Source organism: Dama dama, chromosome X (assembly GCF_033118175.1).
Source record: "Dama dama isolate Ldn47 chromosome X, ASM3311817v1, whole genome shotgun sequence".
Classification (NCBI taxonomy): Eukaryota; Metazoa; Chordata; class Mammalia; order Artiodactyla; family Cervidae; genus Dama; species Dama dama.
The window spans coordinates 70,665,160-70,687,697 of NC_083714.1; the positions used below are offsets into that span (position 1 = coordinate 70,665,160).

Genomic DNA, 22,538 nt, shown 5'->3' on the forward strand with positions numbered 1-22,538 from the left:
ACTACTTTCACCCTTTTCATTCCCCCTCTAAATCCCTATCTCTGGCAATAAACAATCTTTTCTCTATATCTATGACTTAAGGTTTTTGCTTCTGTTTCTATTTTAAAGCTTCCATTATAAATGAAGTTATGAATTATTTGGTATATTTCTTTTGACGTCTGACATATTTCATTACTGTAATATCTTGAAAATGCAACCATGTTGTCATATGGATTTACTCTTATAACACTTCCAGGCTTTTTAAAGAGGCTTTTCTGTCTGAAGGAGATTGGTGTTACAGTAGTAACCCTAATCTTTTTAAATCAGTAAATAATTTGTCTCCAATCAATTATGTATAATGTAAAATCATAAGAATTCTGTGAATGCAGGTGGGTTAATAAAACACTGTTATAAATGTCTAATCAAATTAGTTTAAATCAAAATAGCTACAGTAAACAATCAGGCCAGGTTTGGTTACCAAGAATGAGAAGGCAGAACAACTTACTTATTAAAGTTAATACAGTGATATATAAAGCACTGAAGTATGTGTTTGACTCATAGTCACTGACTCAAAATCAGTGAAAATCTTCCAGTTATTGTATAATGATATTTAGGCCCAATTTTTTTACTTTGAAGATGAATTCTTTAGATACCAAATTCATCACAAAATTATTGAAGGAGACCATATTTTTTAACATGCTAAGAAATTCTATAAATGACACTCATCTTAAAAATCACTTCACATGCTTATTCTGCATTTATTAAGTATTAGGTTGTTTGCCACAGTTAATTTAAATTAATTAGCCCATTTAATCTTCACAACTACTCTAAAAAATAGTTTTGTACCCAGTACTACTAATGAAGAAAGACTTTAGTATGTATGCATTTAGCCTAAGATCACACAGGTAGTAAATGAAGAGCCAAGAATCAAACTCAAGACTACTATACCTCTATCAAGAAAAAGTTATTTAAAATGATCTATATCCCTATCCACATTCTGTTGTATCACAGTGCATCATAGTATATATTCTTAGGATCCCTATATCAATTGTTGCCAAGTTGTGTCTCTTTGCAACCCCATGAACTGCAACACACCAAGATTCTCTGTTCTTCATCATCTCCTGGAGTTTATTCAAATTCATGCCCATTAAGTCACTGATGCTATCTAACCATCTCATCCTCTGATGCTCTCTTCTGCTTTTGCTTTCAATTTTTCCCAGCATCAAGTTCTCTCCCAGTGAATCAGCACTTTACATCAGGTGGCCAAAGTTTTGGAGTTTCAGCATCAGTCCTTCCAAAGAATATTTAAGGTTGATTTCCTTTAGCATTGACTGGTTTGATTTCCTTGTTGTCAATGGGACTCTCAAGAGTCTTCTCCAGTTCCACAATACCAGCTAACCACTGCTTTTAAATTGAAAACATTTCAAAACATAGTAGCAGCTTTAAAAATCATTTATTTGTTCACAATTCTGTGGAACAGTAGTTTGGATTAGGCTCAGCCATGATAGCTCATCTCTGCTCTATGAGGTGTTGAGTGAGTGAGCTGCTTTCTGAATCATGTCTGACTCTTTAAAACCCATGGACTGTACACTGCCAGGCTCCTCTGTCCTTGGGATTCTCCAGGCAAGAATACTGCAGTGGGTTGCCATTTAATTCTCCAGGGAATCTTCCTGACACAGGGATAGAACCCACATCTCCTGTTTCTCCTACATGGACAGGAAGATGCTTTACCACTAAGCCACCTGGGAAGCCCCTATGAGGTGTTAGTTGAACACAATATTAAGTGTAGGACCACAAGTGGCATAGTTGGAATGTCTGATTTTACTGGCTCTCTCTTCCCAAATCATCTCTCATCATCCAACAGACTAGCCTGGCCTTGGTCAAATGGAAATAGCATTCCTACAGTGACAGAATGGCAGCTCTAAGGCCTTCTGAGGCCTAAGGTTAGAATGTGTACCACATCATCTCTGTTTCATTCATTTAGTCAAAGCAAGTCATAAAGTCAATCAAGACCCACAAGGTTTAGAACTAGATTCCATTTTTTGATAGGAGATGAACCTAATATGTGATCATTTGTGATTTACCAAAGTCCCATTAGTAATAATAGTGAAAGCTTATTGCATAATGATTACTTGGTATTCACTGCAGTAATAAAAACAAAGACTCTTGAAATGATCAAGATGAAAAATATCTAAGAAATACTATTATTGGTAAATTAACATGATAGACACAAATGTAATTATTTTGCTCCACAGAAGAAATATAAGTTTATTTAGAATATACTCTCTAGCAGAGTACCTTTTGATTTTAATATCATATTTTTGAAGCAACTTGTGAAAATACATCTTTTATGACTAGTTTCTAATATTCGAGAAAAAAATGTCATAGGATTTCAAATTTATCTCTGCTTTCTGAGAGAGAGATAAATTATTTTAAACTTCTTTATCTTTGGAATGCCCAATTGAATAAACTGAGGGAATACATTCAGGGAACATACACAAAAAGTTTCAACAACTGATGCAATTATCTTACCAAGTTAGAGAAAAGCATAACTTTCTCTAAACACCTTAATCCTAGGCGATCCATTGCTGTAGGTAAAAAAAAAAAAGGTAGCTGCCAAAAATCAGTGTTAAAAGAAAAATAACTCATTTTCTTCACAGAATGTATAAAATTGTTAAAATGTTAATGTAGGAATATTATCAGTCTTTATTACCCTTTTAGAAATAGTTTTCTACTAAAATAGATTAAAACATTTGGTGCTAACTAATTTAACAGTTGTCAAGCCAATATGGCTTTGTTTGCTTTCCAATAATTAAAACTAGGCATTCTGATGATTTCTATTAGAATTTTTCTTCCTGATGTTAAAAAAGAACCTTGTTTATAAGGTCAAACACTGAGTTTTCTTTTCAACCTGAGTACAGACTTCCTCCTTTGTCTAACAGAGAGTAGAAACTTCTATATCACAGGAAAAATACCAAGCATAGGATAATCAAACTGATAAATTGCTATACTTTTTCTTTTTTTATTGACTATCAGAGTCTAGGCAAGATTCAATTAAAGCCCAAAATAAAAGAAGAGAAAAAAATAGCAATAAATCAACAAACACACAAAACTTCTTGTGGAATATAAATAGAGATATTTGGCTGTGATATCTTGTTACTATCCATTTGTGAAAAATATATAAACTACCTTCTCACTGTACATAATGAACAGGTTTACTGTGTAGAATGATTATATCTTAAACTCAATTAATGTTGGTAATTTCCAACTAGAATCATCCATGCCCACAATACATGTCCTTTCTGGTGGCAAAGACACTGGTAACTTACTTTGGAATTTGTTATATAGAATAATCAGCACCAAGTACATAGAAAAGCTAGTTGTACATTCTTGGTGCAAAATTTTTATTTAATTTTTTAGGAAATGTAGTTTACCAAAATCCATCTGACATTTTGAAAATTTAGCCTGCATAACAATCACATAGTAAGAATAACAGAATCAATACTTGTAGAACACCGGGCCCTATGTTGGGAACTTGGAGCTGGAGGAAATATATCTATATCTATATCTACATCTATATCTATATAATATTATATAAGGGGATTTGCCTTATATAAGGGAATCTGCCTTATATAAAATGCCTTATGTAAGGGAATCCGCCTGCAATGCCAGAGACCCCAGTTTGATTCCTGGGTCTGGAAGATCTGCTGGAAAATGAATAGGCTACCTACTCCAGTATTCTTGGGCTTCCCTTGTGGCTCAGCTGGTAAAGAATCCTCCTTCAATACGAAAGACATGGGTTCGATCCCTGGATTGAGAAGATCCCCTGGAGAAGGGGAAAGGTTACACACTCCAGTATTCTGGCCTGGAGGATTCTATGGACCATATAGGCCACAGGGTCGCAAAGAGTCAGATACGACTGAGCGACTTTCACTTGCTTTTACTTTCATATGTATATAAATAATATTTCATTTTAATTTCCACAATCCTCTGTCATATAAATTACTATGACACAAACACATTCAGTAAGTTATGGTGCTAAGATTTAGTTTCTCTTTCAAAACTTAAGAGCTTCTATGTGGCAAATTAGATGAAAGTCTAAGGGATCAGGATTCACATGGGGGCATTATCCATGAAAAACTCCATAAAGCATGCTATGACTCCATTCATGTTGACTTAACACTTAAAAAAATATTAAGATGAATCTTGACTCCATACCCCACTGAGCTCTCAAAACTGATCAGCACACCCTCTAATCTTTGAATGTACATCCATATATATGTGTCTTTGTGTATGTGTGTTGATCTTTTCTTAGGGAACAAAATAATTCATTAACTATCAGTGAAGCATGCACAGAGAAATGAAGTGATTGTGATAAGAAACAAATGACACATCTAAATGTTTAATTAAAGATGTCATATCTTTATATTACTTGGATTCAATTCATGTATTGAATTCAAATGGTTCTTTAAGATTAAAAATAAGAAAAAGAAGATATTTCCTTAAATATACATATAATAATGTGGTAAAGGTCTTTTAAAAATTGTAATTACCTAAATAAGTTTCTTTGTTCACTGTTATTTACACACATTAAAGCAAATTGCATTTAAGCATATAATTCTACTTATAAATTGTTTTATAGCTTTTCTCAAAGCATGTATAATTCCAAATGCCAACTTTACATATTGAACCTGCTACAATAGCACTTACACTTTGGTATTTTAAATGTCAGCAGCCCATCTTTGATGAGTAGCCTAACAATTCTAAAATAGCAAGTACACTTATTTAAAAGAAAGGAAAAATCAGTATGCAAACTCATGTCAATATTTCATTCTACTGCATACAAAGTGGCTATTGTTAAAAATGGTAAGTTGAAAAATACTAACCAGTATCTTTCTAAACCTGTAATGTCTTAGTATATTTAACTATAATATATTTAAGCTACTGAAGACTCACTTATGCCCAAACATGAAAAGAATATTAATGTTAGCACTAAAATGCTTAATATGAGCACCAGAATGATGCTCTTTTCCTGTAGACATTATATCATATGAACAGATGGCCAACATTTTGCAGAAGAGATTTTCTATCACCACACAAAATACTCATGGTATAACTGAAACTACATAGGATTGGGAGTGAGAAGGCCTGAGCTGTAGTTTAAGCTTTTTCATCATTCTATATGTGTGATCTGTAGTAAATCAGCATAGGAAACTGAAGAAATTTTGGACTTATGGATAGTGCCACATTAAATAACCATTAAATGAATTAAGTGGATCATAACATTTTTGAAGACTTACATAAGAATACAGCAAAGTAGAAAATATTTAAATGTCTCATGCATAATAAGTATGCATACTGTGTGAAAATGCTACTTCAGTTATATAAATGTCTTGTGGCCTGCCAGAGTGTAGGATCAATTTTTATCTAGGGAAAAAAAATAGTTCAGATGTTGAAACTCCAAGAGGATATGTGAGAAGGCTTAATATTTACATAGAGAGGCTTTCTGTGAAAAGTAGAGTGGGTACCCATGTGGACCAAATGGCTTGATTGAAGGGAAGGGCAAGTAGCTTTGTTTCTTATTGTGATTTGGGAATGGGGCTAGAGCGAGGGAAGTTTGCACTTCTTTCCGGTACTAAAGGAAAGAATGTGCATGCTTTTTTATCCACCTTCCCAGGTTTAGTGAAAGAAAAATAGGGAGTAGTTGGGCTTTAAAGTTCTCACATTCAAACATCAAAATGGTCAGAATCTTTACTGCATATGTATATGTATACCTGGTCACTTCTTATTGAGAAGGACTATCAAAAATATGTATATATAGCTTCTATTTTTGAGCAGTTTTCACCATATGATATTTAGAACAGTGAACTCTGGAAGGGATATTGTGAGGATGGATTTCTAATGTCTGAGATTCCCACATACTTCTTTTATCCCAGTGAAAGGGAACTTGTGCAGGTGGGAAGATGCCCGCTGTACTAGTAGGTCTTGCTCAACATTCAGAAAATTAAGATCATGGCATCTAGTCCCACCACTTCATAGGAAATAGACGTGGAAACAATGAAAACAGTGAAAGACTGTTTTTTGGGCTCCAAAATCACTGCAGATGGTGACTGCAGTCATGAAATTAAACCGACGCTTACTCCTTGGAAGGAAAGTTATAGCCAACCTAGACAGCATATTAGAAAGCAGAGACATTACTTTGCCAACAAAGGTCCGTCTGGTCAAGGCTATAATTTTTCCACTAGTCATGTATGGATGTGAGAGTTGGACTGTGAAGAAAACTGAGAGGTGAGGAATTGATGCTTTTGAACTGTGTTGTTGGAGAAGACCCTTGAGAGTCCCTTGGACTGCAAGGAGGTTCAACTAGTCAATCATAAAGGAAGTCAGTCCTGAGTGTTCATTGGAAGGACTGGTGTTGAAACTGAGGCTCCAATACCTTGGCCACCTGATGCAAAGAGCTGACTCATTTAAAAAGACCCTTATGCTGGGAGACATTGAAGGCAGGAGGAGAAGGGAATGACAGAGGATGAGATGGTTGGGTGGCATCACCGACTCAATGGAAATGAGTTTGGATGAACTCCAGAAGTTGGTGATGGACAGGGAGGCCTGGCGTGCTGCAGTCCATGGGGTTGCAAAGAGTTGGACATGACTGAGAGACTGAACTGAAGTGAACTGAAGGTCAATATTTTCAAATGAGTCTGTTTGTCACATCAGGTGGCCAAACTATTGGAGCTTCAGCTTCAGCATCAGTCCTTCCAATGAACATTCAGGACCGATTTCATTTAGGATGGGCTGACTGGATCTCCTTGCAGTCCAAGGCACTCTCAAGAGTCTTCTTCAACACCACAGTTCAAAATTATCAATTCTTCGGCACTCAGCTTTCTTTATAGTCCAACTCTCACATCCATACATGACTACTGAAAACCTAATAGCTTTGACTAGGCAGAATTTTGTTGACAAAATATTGTCTCTGCTTTTTAATATGCAGTCTAGGTTGGTCATAGCTTCTCTTCCAAGGAGCAAACACTGTTTAATTTCATGGCTGCAGACACCATCTGCAGTGATTTTGGAACCCAAAAAAATAAAGTCTGTCACTGTTTCCAGTGTTTCCCCATCTATTTGCCATGAAATGATGGGGCCAGATGCCAGGATCTTGGTTTTCTGAATGTTGAGCTTTAAGCCAACTTTTTCACTGTCCTCTTTCACTTTCATCAAGAAGTTCTTAGTTCTTCACTTTCTGCCATAAGGGTGGTGTCATCTGTGTATCTGAGGTTATTAATATTTACAAGGACAATTACAAGCCAATCTTATTTTTGAGACTAGATGCAAAGTTTCACAAATAAGATATATGGTAATGAATAGCAGTGCATCAAATAATACAATCAACACAAAACGAAAGGTATAGGCAATACAAGGTAAAGTAGATACACATTAATAATAGTTAATTTTAGTACATCTCTCAAAGTTAAAAACAAATTAAGTTGGCAAAATAGGGAAAAATTTAGAAATAAACAGTATAACCTATGAAAGAGTTTTATGAGTATATATGAAACAATATGCCCCAGTAATAGCAGATATGTCTTCTAGATATATACAAAAAATCAACAGTATATTGATCATAAAGAACATCTCCATAAATTCCACAAAGGAAATGCAGTGTGATTAATTTTTTCTGATTACAATGCAATAATATAAAAACTTATAGAAACAAAAGGGTCATTCCAGTTGAAAATATATAAAAGCAAGAATGTAAATAATATTTGAGTAAAATATGAAATACAACCCGAACCTACCTGTGAAAAGGGACAGTCAGATTATATTATAGGAATGAGCTATGTACTTTAAAAGAATATGGATTATTTGGAAGAAAGAAATGGAGAAGAGATACTAAACAGATATTAACTGAAAGGAAGTAGATGAGTTATGTTAATATTGCATTAAATTGAATTGAGAAAGAATATTGTATTAGAAAAGTGATGAGAGGAATAATTCACCAGAGAGAGTTCAATTTTAATCTTATATGCAGCTGATAAAAAATAGGTTATAAAATATGAAGCAAACTACCATATTTCAAAGAGAAATTGACAAATTTACAATTGTAAATACTTTAACATATTTCTTTCAGAAATTGATTGATCAAGCAGATGAAAAAAAAGTTTGACTTTAAAAAGCTTTGAATGTTATTTAGCATGCTTGATTTAATTGATGTATAAAGATCCTTAAACCCATTAATGATGATTCCATCAATGTGAAGGGCCTTTTATTAAACATTCATGACCTCTCTTTACCCCCTTCTTCACTCTTCCCAGGGAAAGTTTAATTGACATCTGATTACTGACTTTGTGTAAAGCACTAGATAAGGCCGGTCCATACTTACAGAGGGCAAACATTTTCTGCTCCACTGCTCAAAAAGTATAAAGAAGGACTGCAGCATTTTATTATCCATTGATACTAAATGAGTAAGTTTCATTCTGAGGTTCAACATTAGGAAGCTCACTTTGCCCCAAACATTAACCATATTCTCCTATATCATTTTTAGCAATAATAGAAGTCATAATTTATTAACAACATGGTGTTCTGTTTGTCTTTTAAGGAAAGAATGAATGCTCTTTTTGGGGCCATCCCAAGATCCCAATAACAATAATTAGAGAATGCACAATACTTTCAAATAAATACACATTATTAAAATAGTTGACCTTGAACATGCACACAAAATCTAGGGTTGCTCTTACACAAACTTTATTTACTAACTGCAATGGAATTAATTTAGAAACCAAATATAAAATGATTTTTAAAACTCCCTTATTCATCTAGAAGTAAGAAAATTCAGATTTCACGTATTTTATAGGTCATGAGGTACCATCAAGGCATCTGGTCCCATCACTTCATGACAAATAGATGGGGAAACAATGGAAACAGTGACAGACTATTTTCTTGGGCTCCAAAATCACTGCAGACGGTGACTGCCTCCATGAAATTAAAAGATGCTTGTTCCTTGGAAGAAAAGCTATGACAAACCTAGACAGAATATTAAAAAGCAGAAACATCACTTTGCTAATAAAGGTCCATCTAGCCAAACCAATGGTTTTTTCAGAGGTCATGTATGGATGTGAGATTTGGACTATAAAGAAAGCTGAGTGCCAGGAATTGATACTTTTGAACTGTGGCATTGGAGGAGACTCTTGAGAGTCCCTTGGACTACAAAGAGATCAAACCAGTCAATCCTAAAGGAACTCAGTCCTGAGTATTCATTGGAAGGACTGATGCTGAAGCTGAAACTGCAATACTTTGGCCACCTGATGCAAAGAACTGACTCATTGGAAAAGACATGATGCTGAAAAAGGTTGAAGGCAGGAGGAGAAGGGGACGACAGAGGATGAGATGGTTGGATGGCATCACCGGCTTGATGGACATGAGTTTGAGCAAGCTTCATGAGCCGGTGATGGACAGGGAAACCTGGCTTGCTGCAGTCCATGGAGCCGCAAATAGTTAGACACTATTGAGTGACTGAGCTGAATTGAGCTGATAGGTCATAAGAGAAATCTCAATGCAAATTAGAAACACATATTGAATAAATATTAAAAAAAAATCATTCCTGATGGAATGCAACTAATGCATCATGTAAGAGAATTAGTGTCTTCACATTTTTACATTACAAAAAGAAAGGAAATTTGAAAATTAATGACTTAATCATCTGACTCAAGAATAGAAATGGGACAATTGAGTAAACCTACAAAAATGGAAGAAAAAGAATATAATACAAGGGAATAAATTAACAAAACAGAAGAATAAAAGTATTGTCCCCAGACCCAGATGAGTGATTCAAATTTGCATTCCATACTACACATTGTTGTTGTTTAGTCTCTAAGTCACATCCAACTCTTTTTGTGACTCCTTGAACTGTAGCCTACCAGACTTCTCTGTCCATAGGATTTTCCAGGCAGGAATATGGAGTGGGTTGCCATTTCCTTCTCCAGGGGATCTTCGTGACCAAGAGACTGAACCCACGTCTTTTGTATTGGCAGGTAGATTCTTTACCAATGAGCACCGAGAAGCCTGTACTACATTTTATGATACAAAATTTAAAATGTCAGGTTTTTAACTTGAAATAAAATCAAAACTAGTTAATATCTTCACTTCTAGATGAATATGTATGTCTTTAAACGTTTTTATCTTCAATATCAAACGTGTTTGCATTATTGAAATGGGAATTTGACTTCTCATATACGGAGCTGAAGAATGAATTTCAACACTCTTGGTAGCACAAGTGAATGACTTTTACTAAAGATAAGGAAAGTACAAAGCTCTGAGGGGGTAAAGAGTGCCCCAGTGGCGGGACTTAATCCTTACTAGTATTAATCTGTATATTTTTGGTTGGCTTCTCTCCTTAATCCATGTCATTTCTAACCAATCCAGTTTAAAGGTCAAAATGTTTAACTTAACGTCTTTATGGCTTCTCTTGATCCTTGGATAAAGTTGCCACCCTTTTTCATGCTTCCTGACCATTTTACAATGAAAGTATTGGTTTGAGATTAATAATCACCAGTTGTTTTTCCCTCAGGCAACAGAAGTTAATTACTGTCCTTGCCTGGATATGAGTACTGATAATTTATCAGACCAAGGACACATTACAGCAATTCAGGACAAAGGATATAGTTTTAGGTTAATGGATCAAGAGGTTTATTGAAAACAAGACTGAGGTCTCAGAGTCCTACACTGACTGCCTAGCAATTTCTACCTCATTATGATACCTGGTTAAGAAATTTTCTGGCAGTTGATTAAAAAAGAAAATCTATCCCAGTTAGTGTATTTATTAAACTTTGTGATTCTCTTTCCACTTAGAGTTTGCAATCATGAAAGCCCCTTTAGATCCAGTTCATACTGTTCTTGGGCAAGTGAGATTTAAAGGCCATTGATTGCTAATATAAAAGAAACTTTACTCTACTTTTTACTGTAGGAGTGTAAAGAGAATCATATTGATCTGTTTTCTTACAATAATATTATATGAAAACAAATCTCCATATTCTCCAAATTCTGGAATAAACACTAAAGACAAAGAAAAAGCACCAAAACATACATTAAGGAAACATAATTAAATATACACAGTATATTTATTTTAGATTGGGACCTTTAAAGCACACCCTGCAGGATAAGGAAAGAAAAGAGCTAAACGAAGATGTCACTTTAAATGAAGTTTAAATCTCATGCGATAGGGTGATCTGGATTGAAATTTCACCTCAGTCATGCCACCCCTGCTTGAGTCAAGGGAGTGGAGCTTTTGCAGGCCTGTGCTGTTAATTAAGGGCTGACCTGGGTGGAGGGTATAGACTCCTAGAGCTGGCTCCAATCTTTCAAGGGCAATCTTCCAGTTAAGGTTTTAAGTAAGAGCTGTTAGCTCAGACAACAGATGGTAATAGAGATTCCCAGGCCATCAACAAAACCTGCTACAAAAGTTAAAGATAATTCAGTAAAGGGAAAATATACTAAAGGATGTTTAACTGTACAACAAAAGAAAAAAAAAAAGAATTAAAATGACAATGCAGTATCTCCGCTTTTTATCAATTATATTAACATACATTTTAAAATGATGATTTGCATTATTGAAATGTGTCAAAGCAAGTGCAGTCATGTATTACTGACATTATCATAAATTATTAGCAACATTTTAGAACAATATATATTGAGAAATTTAAAATTTTTAAACTTTCATCCTAATAATTTCACTTTTGGTATTATTGGCCTTAATCAATAATCTAAAACATAGGAAAGACAATGTGCATGTGATTGTTTATCACAATATTACTTATATAGTCTAAAATGAAAAGCAGTTTGTTTAAACCACAACAGAATCACTAAATAAATGTTTTGTACATTTTCTGTGCAGACTGTTTTCAACCATTGAATAAGGTAGTTGTGTAGGTTAGATTGCAAAATGGGATGGTGCTTATTGCTCAAAGTGAAGTGAAAAAATAAGCATATAAAATTACAAGTACACTCTGTTTTCCAGATATTGGTGACTATGTGTAGGTGAGTTATTTTAAGTATTCTTCTCTTGTTTCTCAAATCCCCTTGAATGAAATTTTATTTCTATTACTCAAATAAGTTTATTTTCAAACAAAACAAGGAATTGCCTTTTAAAAATGGAAAATGATTCTTAGATGTTAAATTCCCTGCTTCATTCAGAGAGAGATTCAATATTTGTCATAAAACCTTCTCAAAATTTGTCATTTAAACCAGTTCTTTTGTAGGCATAGTGCTCAGTGATAATGAGGAGCAAGGTCCCTTCTAGGTCCAACCTAGCACTTAGGGAGTTCTCAATCTTCTGAATGTGTCCATTACTCTTTCAAAGTACTTACATTCATTTAACCTTTCAAAAACACTTCTACATTTCTACTATATGCAACATTTTATGATCACTGTTAGGAATATGACAAAAAGTAAGAGGGACTTTACCGGTGAGAAACTTATAGATCAGTGGAGGAGAAACAACTAAAATGGGTTGAATGCCAGAATAGAAATAGGACTAAGTATTACTGGAACAAAAGAAAAAAGAGCAAAGATACTCGCATAGCATGTTTCTGAATACATGTGATTTTGTTATTTAACGCACCTGTCATTGCATATTTCTGGCACAGAAATTATTTGGAGTGTTTCTCTTCTTAACAGTTCTATGAGTGTATGACTCAATAAGTGTGTTTTGTAACCTGAGATGATTCTAATTCACTTCATAATTTTCAAGTTGAATTAATTCCTTGTTATCCAATATTTTGTAACTACTATAGATGAGTCTGATTCTATTTGGGTTTATTAAAAACATTTATTTTCTTTCCACTAATACTTCCCATGAAATGGCATAAAGATACTGTTACACTAATACCAACCGATAAACAGACACAAAAAAAGACACTTTTATATCAAGTAGGAGTTTGTTTTTTTTTTTTTATAAGTAACAAGAAACTAAATACAAAATGACTTTAAAAAGTAAGTGGTATATATGGGGCTGTTGTCAAACTCAGGTTCATGTGCCTGAAGTTCAATGAGGCTAAACAAACCAGAACGTTGGAGTTTGGAGTAGAGAAAGATTTATTGATGAACCATGCACAAAGAATGGGTGACTTGTGCCCAAAAGAGAAGAACTCCCTGATAGGTTTCAAGGAAGACGTTATTATAGGCAAAATTTTGGGGAAGAGTTGCAGGGTTTGTAACCCTCTTCTGATTTGTTGGTGGTGAAGTAACAGGGTGGTGTTCCAGGAAGCTCAATCATCAGCCTTCTGGTTTTAATCAGTCTGGTGTCAACTTACTTGTGTCAGCCTGAAGTTACTATCCTCCATCTGGATGAGGGCTTTAATTCTTTTAGAACTAAGATATGTATCAAATTATTATGCAAATTTCCAAAGAAGAACTAGACCCAGGCCCCTTGATACACAATTGCTTCTTTCTGCATTCTCTTCCTTCCTTGTTTAGCAACTGTTTGAATCTGCCCTTTAGAACTTAGGTAAGGTCTCCAAGACTGAAACATTTTTTTTTTCCTACAAACAAGAAATGGTGTGGCAGAGGGAGGGTGGGGGAGGGAACATGGAAAGGCTTTTGTGCCTAGGAGGGCCCCACAGGGCCCTGATTGCTTTCAGGGTTAGAGAGGGTGGGCTACATGGTTGGTTAGATCTAGAGATTTATGATGCTGAAGCTTCCCAGGTGGCACTAGTGGCAAAGAACCCACCTGCCAATGTAGGAGACATAAGAGATCCAGGTTTGATCCCTGGGTCAAACCCTGGGAAGATCCCCTGGAGGAGGAAATGGCAACCCACCCCAGTATTTTTGTCTGAAGTATCCCATGGAATGAGGAGCCTGGCATGCTACAGTCCATATGGTCGCAAAGAGTGAAACACAACTGAGTAACTAATATTGCATTGGATGATGCTGAGGCAAGAAGTAGATGGGGTTCCCCAGGGAAAGCAACTGTAGTTCATTCTGTATAGAGAGAAAGCCCCAAAATATCAATAGCAGCACAATTGAGAGGGAAGGCTGGGTCCTGCCCAGATAAAAAATAATATACCATATATTTTTCTTTTTTTTTTCTTTCTTTCTTTATTTATTTTTTCAGTGGGTTTTGTCATACATTGATATGAGTCAGCCATAGATTTACACGTATTCCCCATCCCGATCCCCCCTCCCACCTCTCTCTCCACCCGATTCCTCTGGGTCTTCCCAGTGCACCAGGCCCGAGCACTTGTCTCATGCATCCCACCTGGGCTGGTGATCTGTTTCACCATAGATAATATACATGCTGTTCTTTCGAAACATCCCACCCTCACCTTCTCCCACAGAGTTCAAAAGTCTGTTCTGTACTTCTGTGTCTCTTTTTCTCTTTTGCATATATATTTTTCATTCAAGAAGTTAAGAAAACCTTCCTGATAGAAAGCTCCTTGGAGACCAAAAAGGGAGGAGGTACCACCTCATTGTGGGCTTCCCAGGTGGTGCAGTGGTTAAGAACTCTTCTGCCAATACAGGAGACATAAAAGCTGTGGATTCAATCCCTGGGTCGAAAATAATCCCCTGGAGAAGGAATGGCTATCCACTCCAGTACCATTGCCTGGAAAATTCTGTGACAGAGAAGCCTGGCAGGATACAGCCTATGGGGTTGCAAAGAGTCAGATAGGACTGAGCAACTTTAAACACACATACCACCTTATAGTAAGTGATGTCAGCCTACCCATAAGCCTCTTCTCTGGAATGCATCTTGGTGAAAAGATGCTTGTGCACACATGGGAGGACCCTGAGATATACTAAACATGGACTCAGAACCAGTCAAATCAAAATGATTGGCTAAAGGAAACCTAGAACAGGTGCCCCACGTAAGTGATTTAAACTACCATGAGGGTGCAGATCTCTCACTCTCTCTCTCTGAGTCTGCTTGTGTGACTGTCCACAAGTAATATACTATTTTTCTCCTAATGAAGACTTTACTTGTTTCTTTATTTCTGCCTTTGTGGGAATTCTTTTCTGGAAAGCCAAAGAGCCAGGGCATTTGTCAGTGACCACTAGTCTCGTGGCTAGGATTTGGTGTTCTCATCACCATTCCCCAACCTCAATCTCTGCTTGGGAACCCAAGTCATACTTCAAGCCATTGCAGTCCAAGGCCACCTGAGATCAATGCCTGAAGATTGTAGTTATGTTTTTCTAAAATTATCTTGGCTCTTACCTTCTCACATGTTGGCTTTATTTTGGGGCTGACTACTCTCATAACTGAATGGCTGGCAGCAGTTCCCAGATTTACATACTTTCTTATTCTCATCAAGGAGAAAGAAAGGAGCATGTTTATTCAAAATATTTAACAAAAGTCTTAGAGTTCCCACTGATGAGACTTTCTCTGCCATGTGCCAACATTGATCAAATATAGCAAAGTAATTGACAAAAAAATTATATTCCATTGCTGGGAGTAGGTATAGTATTAGACCTACCTAAATAAAAGAAGTTGTGATAGCTAACAAGCACATGAAAAGATGCTCAACATCACTTATTATTAGCAAAATGCAAATTAAAACTACAATGAAATACAATCTCACACCAGTTAGAATGGCCATCAATCAAAAAAAAAAAAAAAAAAAAAACTACAAAGAATAGATGCTAGACAGGGTGTGGGAAAAGGGGGGCCCTCTTACATTGTTGGTGGGAATGTAAATTCATACAGTCACTATGGAAGAGGTATGGAGATTCCTTAAAAAACTGGGAATAAAACCACCAGCAATGACCCAGCAATCCCACTAGTAGGCATATACCTTGAGGAAACCAAACATGAAAAAGACACATGTACCCCAATGTTCATTGCAGCACTATTTACAATAGATAGAACATGGAAGCAACCTAGATGAACATCAACAGATGAATGGATAAAGAAGTTGTGATACATATACGCAATGGAATACTTCTTAGCCATAAAAAGAACACATTTGAGTCAGTTCTAATGATGTGAACGAACCTAGAGCCGATGATAGAGTGAAGTAAGTCATAAAGAGAAAAATAAATAAGGTATACTAACACATATATATGGAATCTAGAAAGATTAATTTATTAGGAGGGCAGCAATGGAGAAACAGACATAGAGAACAGACTTATGGACACGGCGGGGAGAGGAGGAAGGAGAGGGTGAGAGGTATGTAGGAAGTAACATGGAAACTTACAATACCATATGTAAAATAGATAGCCAATGGAAATTTTCTGTATGAGTCAGGGAACTCAAACAGAGGCTCTGTAACAACCTAGAGGGGTAGGATGGGGAGGGAGGTTCAAGAGGGAGGGGACATATGTATACCTATGGCTGATTCATGTTGATTCTTGACAGAAAGCAAGAAAAATCTGTAAAGAATTATCCTTCAAAAAAGGGAAAAAGAAAAAAAAAAGCTGTGACAAAATGAAAGGGGGTAAAATCATGTTAAAGTGGTAATCAATCTGCTTAATACAAAGTGACATAGTATCTGATACATACTATAATAGTATTAGTCACTCAGTCGTGTCTGACTCTTTGCAACCCCATGGACTGTAGCTCACCAGGCTCCTCCAACCATGGGATTCTCCAGGCAATAATACTTGAATGGGTTGTCGTTTCCTTCTCCAGGGGATCTTCCCTACCCAGGGATTGAACTCAAATCTCCTGTATTGGCTGGTGAATTCTTTACCATTGAGCCACCAGGGAAGTATACATACTATAATAACTACCCAACAAATTTGTTTTACTTTATTTAATTTCCCTTACATATCTAATTCTTTTAAAACTAAGGAGAAAAAAAAATCATTCATGGGTTTTCAAAGGGAATAAAATCCTTTATAATTATACAATCCTGCAAACTATGCATTAAAATTTATGTGACTTGATTTATAAACCTAGTGTTCTCCTTGTGTTTTTGATTCCAATGTTTATCAAGTCCAGGAGAAAAAGATTCTAAAAATAGGGGGAAAAGGGAGGGTGGCATGGAATTTCCCAAATAAAACATATTTTTAATCTCTGCTTTCCACCAGTTTAGAAAGTCTTTTTCTGAGTAGGCTTTTTTTTTTTTTTTCAATTTCCTTTTCAATCTGTGCCCTTATTCAATACTTTTTCTCCTCACTATATCAAATTGAGGTTTGGCATCTTGAAGGTCCTGTGTTAAATATTTTATAATATTGAATCATGGTCAATAGAGTCAAGTGAACTCTCTCACATACCATACTGAAGAAGGAATTCATAGGGCCTGGACTCCATCTCAGGCCTGTCCGTGATGGTCGTGCTCGGCTGCCTCTCCAGCGGACTCTGAACTCTCTGCTTAGTGCCTGTCGGGACGACAATGGAAGGATAAGACCCCCTCCAGACAGGGGAATCTTGAAGATCACATCCAGGTTACTCATTGCCTAAGAGGAAGCATACCGTAATCACCCCTGTCTCCGGACAGGTCATAAACTTTTTCCGTATCTATCAGGATGTAATCACAGGCTTATCGATTATTAATTGGTTGGAATGTAACTGCAGGCTTATTGATTATTGACTGTTTGAACACATAACACGTACACATGGTGTAGGTGGTGGGTTCGGACATGTACACATGGGGTAGGTGGTGGGTTTGGACACGTACACATGGGGTAGGTGGTGGGTTTGGACACATACACATGGGGTAGGTGGTGGGTTTGGACACGTACGCATGGGGTATAAAAGATTTTCACAAATGCTGGACGGGGTCCTTGGCTAAGAGGAGACTCTGCCTTGGGCCCTCCGGCGTAATAAACTGCACTCCACTATCTGCATTGTCCTTCTGAGTGAGTCTGTTTCCCAGAAAGCGTGGCTATAACAATACAAATTCCTGGCAACTCCATGTTATATGTCAGAATGTTTATAATACTGTATCATTACTAAACATCCATTTCCCTGGAGTTTCCTGCTGATTTATGCTGAAATCATTAAGAAAAGAATAGTCATTAGTTATCTTGTACTTTTATTTTCTTCATATAATTGCTTAAATGTGTTACTTATGATTTGCTTAAGGGTAAAATCAAATGAAGTATTTTTTTTTCTGCTTTTCCTGACAATCCAAGTCTGAAAACAAGTCTATGCAAATATAGTATTTATAACAAATTATTTTAGGCAAGCACCTTCTGAAGGAGGTGCAATGAATTTCAGCCTTTAAGAATTTTGAGCTATTAGGAAGTCTGGCATTGCACTAATAAAATACAAACATTTATAGTCAGATCTTATTTCTGATGCTGCTAAATGGGAACTTACAGCTTAACATAATAGGCAATTTAGCATATAAATGTGTCCCATAAAAGCAAGATGTTGGCAGTTCAAAACAATAAATGTTACCCTTTGGGCAGACTGTTACTGAGGTGTTAAAGGCCCCTGAAATTTTAATGAACTTGTTTATACTAAGAATTTCCTACACTAAGTATCTTGCCTGAATTTACCCACTCCCAAGCTCATGCCAGACTACAGAAGGAGACTTTCAAAAAGTTAGACCTGAAGGAACTGACCTTTTAATTGAATTCTTTTGGCAAAAGTTTTATTTCAATCTTTCCCCTTAACTTTTATGTTTGCATCTGTCATCTATTCTGGTAACTCTCTAAATACATTCTAATGGCAATCTATTTCCCAGGACCAAGAGGAGGCATGAAATGTCTCTTAACTTGGAGAGCCATTTTCAATGCAAGTACATCACAACTTTTTTTTTTAATAATCTAAATAATTCAAGGGTGGCTTTATTTCTTTCCCATTTTTCTAAGCAAATACAGATCATATCAGTTGCTCTTTCTAACCTTCAGTAGAGGAAAAAAAAAAAAAAAACTGTCTTCACAGTGGAATTCATTTAAAAGGGAACCCAGTTTAAAATGATTGAATCAGATCTCCAGAGGAGATTCTTCCACATGGAGAGAAACTCTTAAAACCTGCATAATATCAAGTAAAAACAGTCCAGACTCTTTGAAGCCATTCAAACTGTTGACCAATCATTTTCTGTCAAACTTTTGCCTTGTTTTTCTAAGCATTCACCAACCTTATTAGTTCTCTTATCAATCTTACTGATCTTTTCCTGTATCTTTAGCTGACTCCTCTTCCATGGTTCCCCACATCTTAGATATTCTCCCAATTTACCCTAGTCCCTCTTTACTTTTTTTTTCTTTCTTTGTTTAGATTTATTCTATTACCCCCAGAGAGTTTCAGTTATACCTATGAAATTGACCTCACAATGATCCCACTGCTTCTCAGTATTTGAAAGTGAAAGTCACTCATTTGTGTCCAACTTTTTGTGACCCCATGAACTATACAGTCCATGGAATTCTCCAGGCCAGAATACTGGAGTGGGTAGCCTATTCCTTCACCAGCAGATCTTCCCAACCTAGGAATCGAACTGGGATCCCCTGCATTGCAGGTAGATTCCTTACCAGTTGAGCTACTAGGGACGTCCTCTCAATACTTAGATAGATTAGTAATACACTTAACAAATCCAGAACTTAACATATCATCTTTAAAAAAATAGTGTTATAAGAAAACCACAGGCTTCCAATGGCATCATGTGTGCTAAAGCCCATGATACCAAAACTAAATTTAATACTTGATCTAATTGCAGATTAAATACAATCTTAATGGGCCAGTCTGGAATTTTCTGTCATGCACCAGTAAGGTCATTTGTCTTGTGCCTCTCCACCCCGCAGAGGAAGAAAAAGTATTCTGCATGGTAAATCCCTTGCTTTCCTTTCCCTCACTAAAAGATGTCTTACAAAAAAGTACACTTTTTAAAAATTTTGTTAATAGCTTTTCCTTCTGCCTATAAAAATTTCGCATTTTGTTCTCAGAACTCTTTTCCATTTCCTAGAAGAGAAGCTGCCCAGTGCATGAATTATTGAATAAAACCAATTAGATCTTCAAATTTACTTAATTGAATTTTGTGGGGCTTTTTTTAACACTAGTAAATAATGATAAATTTTCAGGTATTGTTCTAAGCATTTTACATAAAATAAGGCATTATTCTGAGAACAACCTTTTGAAGTAGGTAATATTTTTACCATCATTCCCATTTCATAGATAAGGAAACTGAGGCACAGAAAGTTTCAATGAATGCCAATGGTCATACAGCTGGTAAATAGTAGAGCCAGGATTTGAAGAGGAAAATCTAGCACTAGGGTCTTTGTTCTTAATTACTTTGTTTTGCTGCAAGTTTTCAGTTAAAATCAATAATACATTCTATTGACTTTACCTGTATTCCTCTCACATCAACTTTTATAACTTTTTTTTTTTACCTTTTCTTGTTACTCCTCCCTCCTCTTCCCACATCAGATCAGTTGCTGAATTAACAAGTCTTGTATTTCTACCATTTCAGATTTGTTTTTACTTTTTGTGAGCAAGTAGATTCAATTTGCTTTCCTGACTCCAGAATCTTTCTGTACTAACTCAGGAGTGGGGAGATTAATTTTACTATAGCACAGCTCTAATGGAGTTTCTAACAAGTTTCTTTCTACTTACAGAGAAACAAAAACAAAACAGACTCTTCAAACTGAAATCCATGGTTCTCCATAATATATGGCTCCAACATACTTTTCTTTTTTCTTTTTTTTTTATTATTTTTTTTATTTTTTATTTTTTTTCATTTATTTTTATTAGTTGGAAGCTAATTAATTTACAATATTGAAGTGGGTTTTGTCATACATTGACATGAATCAGCATCTAAACATGTATACTTTTCTAAGCTTATTTATTATATTTCTAATACATGAGATCGATTCCTCAGTCATTTTGAACTGCTTGTTCCTGTCTTTTGTAATCTCCTCATCTAATTCTATCCCTAATTTCATAGTTATTCATTTTATAGTCTTTATGCACTACAAATATAAACTGTCTGTTAGTCTCTGCCTTTCCTAGTTACAACTCGGCAGATAGCACTATTCATTTCCAATATATAGGCTCAATCCTTTCCATTTTAGGGGCCAGAACCAAACAATCCTACTGATATATTAAAAATGTTATTTTGTGGTTAAAAATATAAGAAGACAATAAATAACTAGTAAAAGAAATATAAATGCCATTAATAGATTTTCAATATTGTTTTAAACTTTAAAAATCAATATTAAAATGATAACCAACATTATATGAGATGATCAGCTTCAAAACTTGTGATGAGAATTGTTTATTTTTTTTTACTATACCACTAAAAATTATATTCAGAAATCCATCTTTATTAATTTTGTTGTTGCTGTTTAAAAAATTACCATTATGAACCAGTTTGTTCAATCAACTACACTTTCTAGCAGACATAGAGTAAAAACGGTATGGCTTAGAATTGCCCACATCTTTCATGGTCTCTCCACCACCTTCTGTAGGCACTCTAGTCCCCACACATAGACCTTGACCTCCATCTATGTTTCTTGTGATGGTGTTACCACAGTTCTCTAGAAATGGACTTCAAATGCATGAAGTTGCAAAAGCCTTCTCCTGCACTACACACTCCCTTTTCATACTGGTGGTAGCAGGTTTCTCTGTCCCAGAGGAGAGCTCAGCCTGCATGCACTGTATGTTAAACCAAAAGTTATTCAAGTCAATCACAGTCTTTTTTGTATCTTCTTCTGGATGAAACTTGACATACACATTTACATTTGGTGATCTCCAAGTTTATCACAGATGTTCTTCTCTTCAACTTAGTTCTACTTTTCTGTTTCTGTAAAAACCTCCTCAAAAAATTCATCATAATGTACTTACCTTTTGACATCACTCATAGCACAATACAAACTGTCACCAGGCAATGAAGAGCTTTGAAGGTTATGGTACATGTTCAAGCAGAGAGTGGTCTGGTAAATTTATTGCATGACTGAGTTCATCTCTTTCCATGAGGATGTACTCTAATTTTGAAATAAAATGAACAGTTTACTTTGTCTTTCTTAGTGCCAAAGATGGAGACCAAGTAGTCTTCCATTTCCCACCTGCCACTGCCAACACTGTTGAGTGCACAGCTGAACTTCTATGAAGGAAATTTAAATTGGGATTACCTCTGGGGAAAGCAATTGATCAATGTAAAACAATAGCCTATAATAGAAAACAAATTAAAAATTAAATATTCATTATAATAATAATCACTAAGTTAAATATTGAGTATCTACTCTATTGAATTATTCATATTTATATGCACTGTGATTAGAGGGGTATTTAAGGGATACTGCCAATTGTAAAGGAAAGGTTGCAGAATGATGAGCACTATATTTGTATCAACATATACAGATAAAATACCTAGTACTCTGTATTACTATGATAACATTTTGTTGTTCAGTCACCCACTCATGTCTGACTCTTTGCAACCCCGTGGATTGCAGCATACCAGACCTCCCTGTCCCTCATCATCTCTCGAAGTTTGCCCAAGTTCCTGTCCATTACATCAGTGATGCCATCAACGATCTCATCCTCTGATGCCCTCATGATTACACTTATTGCCAAATAAATATACAAAAACCTCTTGTAATATTAAAATTTTATGTTTTAAAATGCTTATATCCTTTCTTGTGGTTTATCTTATTCTAGAAAAATGTTTTGGATAGATAATCAGAAAAAACAAAAA

At 35.6% G+C, this 22,538-nt stretch overlaps 1 pseudogene; it reads right to left on the reverse strand.

Annotated features, from left to right (window-relative positions):
* Positions 1 to 21,368: 21,368 nt before the first annotated feature.
* Positions 21,369 to 21,902, reverse strand: LOC133052708 (splicing factor U2AF 35 kDa subunit-like; annotated as a pseudogene).
* Positions 21,903 to 22,538: the final 636 nt, after the last annotated feature.